The sequence below is a fragment of the Bubalus kerabau genome, chromosome X (genome assembly GCF_029407905.1).
Source record: "Bubalus kerabau isolate K-KA32 ecotype Philippines breed swamp buffalo chromosome X, PCC_UOA_SB_1v2, whole genome shotgun sequence".
In the NCBI taxonomy this organism is placed as follows: domain Eukaryota; kingdom Metazoa; phylum Chordata; class Mammalia; order Artiodactyla; family Bovidae; genus Bubalus; species Bubalus kerabau.
The window spans coordinates 26025306-26032042 of NC_073647.1; positions in this window are offsets into that span (position 1 = coordinate 26025306).

Below are 6737 nucleotides of genomic sequence, written 5' to 3' on the forward strand. Positions count from 1 at the left end.
TCCCTTCCATCAATTCTCCCTGGACCTATAATCTGGCTTTATTTTTCTTCTTAACATTCACCACCTCTTGACATATAATATGTTTTGTTTATTTATTGTCTGCCTTAATGGCAACCCACTCCAGTATTCTTGCCTAGAAAATCCCATGGATGGAAGAGCCTGGAAGGCTACAGTCCATGGGGTCACAAAGAGTCGGACACGACTGAGCGACTTTCTTCTTTCTTCTCTCCATCCCACTCCAGCACATACTAGAATGTAAGTTCAATATGAGTAAGAATTTGCCTATTTTTTATTGTAGTCCTTAGTGAATGGATACAGATGGTATACATATTTATTAAATAATATTACAAGTAGGGAAATCTGGTTTTGTGGAAAGACTAAATTAATTGGGCTTCCCTGGTGGCTCAGATGGTAAAGTGTCTGCCTGCAATGCAGGAGACCTGGGTTTGATCCTTGGGTTGGGATGATTCCCTGGAGAAGGAAATGGCACCCCACTCCAGTACTCTTGCCTGGAAAATCCCATGGATGGAGGAGCCTGGTAGGTTACAGCCCATGGGGTTGCAAAAAGTCAGACATGACAGTGACGTCACTAAATTAATTGAGTTCAGGATGTGTTGACTTTGAGGACCTGTAATATATGTAAGTGGAAAAGTTCTCTGTTTAGCTCAGAGAAGTTGTAGTTTTAGATTTTGTGGTGAGAAGATAAATAATTTTGTCTGTGGTCGTTTCTATTTTTTCATTACAGAAGGAGGTAATGTCATCAATTGAAAACAGCACATAGATGAAAATTAAATAATTGAAATTGAGGGTCTCTCATTTTGTGTACATCTCTAAGCAAAGAGAAGTGACAGGAAAAGAGCTAATTTTAAAGTCTTTGGGAACAACAATATTTAAGGGACAGACAGTCCAAGAGGAGGCCATTAAAAAAAGACTGAAAGGATATAAATAGAGATAAAAGGAAAACCGCCAGGAGACTCTTGTGTCATGTAAACTAAAGGAAATAAGAGGGTTTTTTAAAAAGCATATTCTTTTTTTGAAGTATAGTTGATGTATTAATACAATGTAAGTTACAGATGTACAATATAGTGATTCACAACTTTTAAAGGCTATGCTTCATTTGTAGCTATTATAGAATATTGGCTATATTCTGTATTTTATAATATATCCTTATAGTTTATTTTATACATAATAGTTTATACCTCTTACCCCCTACCTCTATATTGTCCCTTTTCCTTCCCTCTCTCCACTGATAATCACTAGTTTGTTCTCTGTCTGTGAGTCTGTTTCTGTTTTGTTATATTCACCAGCTTGTTGTATTTTTATATTCCATATATAAGTGATATACAGTATTTGTCTTTCTCTGTATGACTTATTTCACCCAACATAATACCTTCCAAGTCCATCCACATTGATGCAAATGGGCACTTGGGTTGTTTCCATATTTTGTCAATTGTAAATAATGCTGCTCTTCAACCTAAGTGTCCACTGACAGATGAATAGAAAAAGATTTGATACATACATGTGATGGAATATTACTCAGCCATAAAAAGGAATGAAATAATGTCATTTGTAAGCAATGTGGCTGGCCCTTGAGATTATCATATTAAGTAAGTAAGACAGGGAAAAATAAATATCATATGATAACACTTACATGTGGAATCTAAAATAAAAGATACAAATAAATTTATTTACAAAGCAGAAATAAACTTACAGACATAGAGAACAGACTTGTGATTGCCAGGGGGTATAGGGGAGGAATGGATTGGGAGTTTGGGATTAGCAGATGCAACCTATTGGGTTGGGCAAAAAGTTCATTGAGATTTTTCCATAACATGTTACAGTATTATATATAAAATGGATAAACAACAAGGACCTACTGTACAGCACAGTGAACTATATTCAATGTCCTGGGATAAACCCTAATGGGAAAGAAAAATATTTTTAATTTAAATAAATAAAATAATGCTGCTATGAACTTTTGGGTGCATGTATCTTTTTGAATTAATGTTCTTGCTTTTTTCATATATATATATATATATATATATATATATATATATATATTCCCAGGAGTAGAATTGCTGGGTCATATGTAACTCTATTTTTAGTGCTTTGAGAAACTTCCATACTATTTTCCACAGTGGCTGCACCAATTTACATCCCCACAACAGTGTATGAGTGTAGAGAAGTAGTTTTTAAAAGAGATACAGACCAAATGACCAGCCTTAGGCAGGCAAAATATAGTCTCCATATGTATGATATTGTGAAGGCAAATGGAAAAAGATCAAATGGAGTGTTGGAGGCTTAATTTCAGGAAGGAATGAGAGATATAGACATAAATGTCCAAAATAGATTATTCTTTTAAAAAGCTTTGCTAGGAAGGGAACCAGTAACTTGGGGCTGTGGGACTGGCTACAGTCAAATTGAGTGACTTTTCTTTAGGATTAGAAGGCATTTAAACATATTTATATGCTGAGGATGAGTGGATAATAGTGAGAAAGAAGTGAAAAATCAAGTACTGAGAGAAAACATATGAAGGAGCAAGTCTTAGGAAGAAACAACAGGTGGCACAAGACGCAGACCTTCAATAGAAGAGAGACGCTTCTGTTCATACAGTGTGGAAGAAGAATGGATGGGTACAGAGAAAAATGTGTGTGTGGATAATGGGGAGATAAAGGATTTCACCCCAGAGGACTCAATATTGATGACATAGAAGTCTTTGAGTGTGAGGGATCTGGGAATTGGGCAGAAAACTTGAGTAGAGAGGCAACAAATTGGAGCAGTTATTGTGAGATATAGGAACAAACTAATAATAGGCAAAGGGATTGATACATGCTATGAAGGATTCAACTGAAGTAAAAAGTCAGGGATATGTAGAGGCATTCATGTGCACAATTGTCTGAGATTTTCTTTACCAGCCTGCTGGTTATAAAAACAAGGAAGGAAGATGGTGTGCCAAAAATTTATCAGGCAGGTACAACAGCAAGGGTGAGTACAGTACTTTGTTGTGATTACGAGTAAAGGTTTTAGTCACAGACATGGCTTTGTATCCTGACTCTGCTACTTACTAACTGTGTGGGCTTGGGCAACCTACTTATCCTTTCAAAAATTTAAGTTCCTCATCTTTAAAATGGATGCAATAAAAGTAACTACCTCATATGGTTGGTAAAATTAGATAGAAGAATCAATGTAAATTGCCTGACACTTAAAAGCCTTCTTTAAATATTAAGTAAACACAAAAAGGAAACTAAAACAGGGGTGAGAAGGGACTTGAGAGGGCTGATGAAATAGAAATTCAAGGTATTGACCATGGCATCCAGGCAGCACTGGGAGGAAAGTGAGACTCTGAGGGGTGATTAAACTGGAAGCAAATAAAGGAATCAAGGGAACAGAGTCTTTCAGTAAAGGTGAAGAGCAGTACTAAAGGGAGTAAGAGAATTATGACTGGTATTAACATTTGAGATATAAGAGATGGACCATTTCTTGTTAATTACAAATCCAGGTTGTGGTCTTACACACTCGATACTGATGATATAGGAGTCTCTGAAGAAGTTGGGAACTGGGTGGACATTAAGGGATGCTATCCTTTTTGTGGAAGGTCACCAGGGTCTGATGTTTCATCTTTGAGCCTTATTTTTCTGGAATGATGGTGATGATACTTTCATGAAGGAATTGTCTAGCTCATGTTACTTAAATTCTCATTAGCCTTGTTGATAAATCACACCTGAAATCTATTAATTTAGAATGATAAGTAAAAGTTACAGAGAATGGAAGTTTGCTGCTACAGGCAGTACACGACACCGGGATTCTTGGTCTCTGGAGGAGAGGAATTCGATCTGCGGCCAGTGACGACACTTGATTGCTCAGAGCTTCTTGTGTAATAAAGTTTTATTAAAGTATAAAAGAGATAGAGAAAGCTTCTGACATACACATCAGAAGGGGACAGAAAGAGTGCCCCCTTGCTAGTTTTTAGCAAGGAGTTATATACCTATTAGCAAGCTGCTGATTAGAGAATAGAAACACCTCAGAACTGAGAGAGTTGTACCAGGCCCCTCTCCAAAAGCATGCATTTTGAGACAGCATTGGCACAAGGTAAGTCATCCCCTGCCATAAAACAATCGACAGGAATCTTGAAGAAAGGCAGATTTCCAAGCAAATACATAGTTCATTAACATAGCTTAAGGAAGACATTTCCATGAGAAAAACTCATTGGTTAGCTCAAGGTTTGAGATAAAGTTCAGTTCAGTGGAACCAGGTGTCACCATGACAACACAGGATTAGAAGAGAAAAGAAAAAAGTCAGCCACTTGCAGTTTTGTTTCCTCCTGCCACCTGGGGACCTCTGGTCTTCCTGCTGAGGCTATTAACACTCTCAAGAATTTGAAACGTCCCCGTTGGCCAGGTAAGTCCAATCGCCTTCCAGAAGGGAGATCACAAGATCTAAAGGAAGCTTCACGTGGATAGTATCCTGGTTGTGGGAGGATATAGAAAGGTCACAATAAGCTCTGATGATGAATGAGTGCTCCCTCTACTCCAAGTGCCCCCAAACCAGGGGTTTAGTGGTCAAGGCACTATCTCCCTGGACATAGCTGGTGACAGTGACAAGCTGCTACTGCTGCTGCTAAGTCACTTCAGTCATGTCCGACTCTATGCGACCCCATAGATGGCAGCTCACCAGGCTCCCCCGTCCCTGGGATTCTCCAGGCAAGAACACTGGAGTGGGTTGCCATTTCCTTTTCCAATGCAGGAAAGTGAAAAGTGAAAGTGAAGTCACTCAGTTGTGTCCAACTCTTAGCGACCCCATGGACTGCAGCCCACCAGGCCCCTCCGTCCGTGGGATTTTCCAGGCAAGAGTACTGGAGTGGGGTGCCATTGCCTTCTCCGGACAGTGACAAGGGCCCCCTCCAATTATCCATTGTCTGGCCTCAGACATGATTGCTCTACAATTGGTACTTGTCATTACATCATCCTTCCCTTTCTAATAGATTTGTAGAACCTGTTATCACTTCCAAGTTGATTACTTATTTTACACTGATTGCATTTAAGGTTGGCTGCTTCCTAGGAAGACACTGTAATCTTATTAGTAATATGTCATCCTGCTGAATGGGTAACTTCATGGGAGGTTTCCAGTAGCCAGCTGCTTCCACTCACAGACGAGTTCCAAGAAGAAAAGATTCCTTTTCAGATCTTTTCCTATTTTGTCCCTTTAACTCTTTCATGTCCACTTTGCTTCTACAACATCTTAACTATTTTCAGCCTCCTGGAGACTGTTCATAAACCAAATGACTAGAGTGCATACTGCTTACGGAGCAGGAAGTGACAATCCGCTCCAGTATTCTTGCATGGAGAATCCCATGGACAGAGGAGCCTGGTGGGCTACAGTTCATGGGGTCGTAAAGAGTCAGATACAACTGAAGTCACTGAGCACAAGCACATACTGCTTATGGTACACAATTTTTTGTAAAAGTCATTGTTTGCGTATTTGTCTCAAATGTCAAAACATAAAACATCCAAGTTGTAAAATGTAAAATAAAGAAGTTGAAACATTCAGATGACTCTTCTGTGTGTGTGTGTGTGTGTGTGTGTGTGTGTGTGTAATAAAGTTTTATTAAAGTATAAAGGAGATAGAGAAAGCTTCTGACATAGGCATCAGAAGGGGGTAGAAAGAGTACCCGCTTGCTAGTGTTAACAATGAAGTTATATACTCTCCAATGAATCCAAAGAATGTCTGGAGGTTGTAAAGACCTCATCAGACCTACTCCCATAATTTACATTTTAAGATAACAGAAGGTTTAATCCAGAGACTGTCCTTAGGCAAGATACATTATTGTTATATAATCCTAAGGAATGTGGAGAGAGAAAAAAAGTTTGTCCTTTCTTCCTCCTTGAGAATTCCAGACCCCCCTCTCCCTGGGAACCCCTAGACTCCTTATCAACCCACCTAGGAACTGACTCTCTCATTCCCCCCTTTTCTTTTAGGAGAATTATGTTGCCTAGGGAAAAGGGGCGTCGTTCTCATTCCATAACTGCTTCTGAGCTGACAAGGGGAGTTGTCCCTAAATTGATGAGGCAACATATTCTCCTAATCCTCATATTGAGGATATCAAATGACTCTTTACTAGACCACTTTCACTGAGAAAGCCTTTTTGCAGAGAATATATCAATTAACACCAAATCATCAAATCATTGGAGATATCCTCAGATAATTTCTTCATTTTGTACTTAATGAAGCAACTCCACAAAAGTTAACCTCCTTTCTCAAGGTTGTACAGCTAGTTCAGTTGCAGTTTAAAACAAGTAGGAGTCTATTTTTTGTTTAAGACAAATAACAGTCTATGGCTGTTAAAGTTCTATGTGGGGGAACTTGTAAATCTCAAAGCAGTGCTATTTAACTTTATATGGAAAGTCAATCCTTGATCAATGTCAGCTAGTGAACATCCATTTATTAGAAATAATCATGTCGTTAGTCATCTTGAAAAAGGTTAATTATTAACACCCTCAAACTCAGTTTTAAAGGAGTCTAAGAGAAAAACAAGTGAAAGGGGTAGATGCACTGACATATGGATTGCACATCATTTTGTTGCTTTGAAAACACATGTATAAACATCTCATTAAGTCCAAACTAGAAGTCAAGAGAATCTCCATAGGCTACGTGGGCTTTTGCACAGATCCAATATTTTGGAATAAAGAATAAAGATAACCACATTGTTCTAGAAGTACACAGAAGAAGCTTTGTTGACA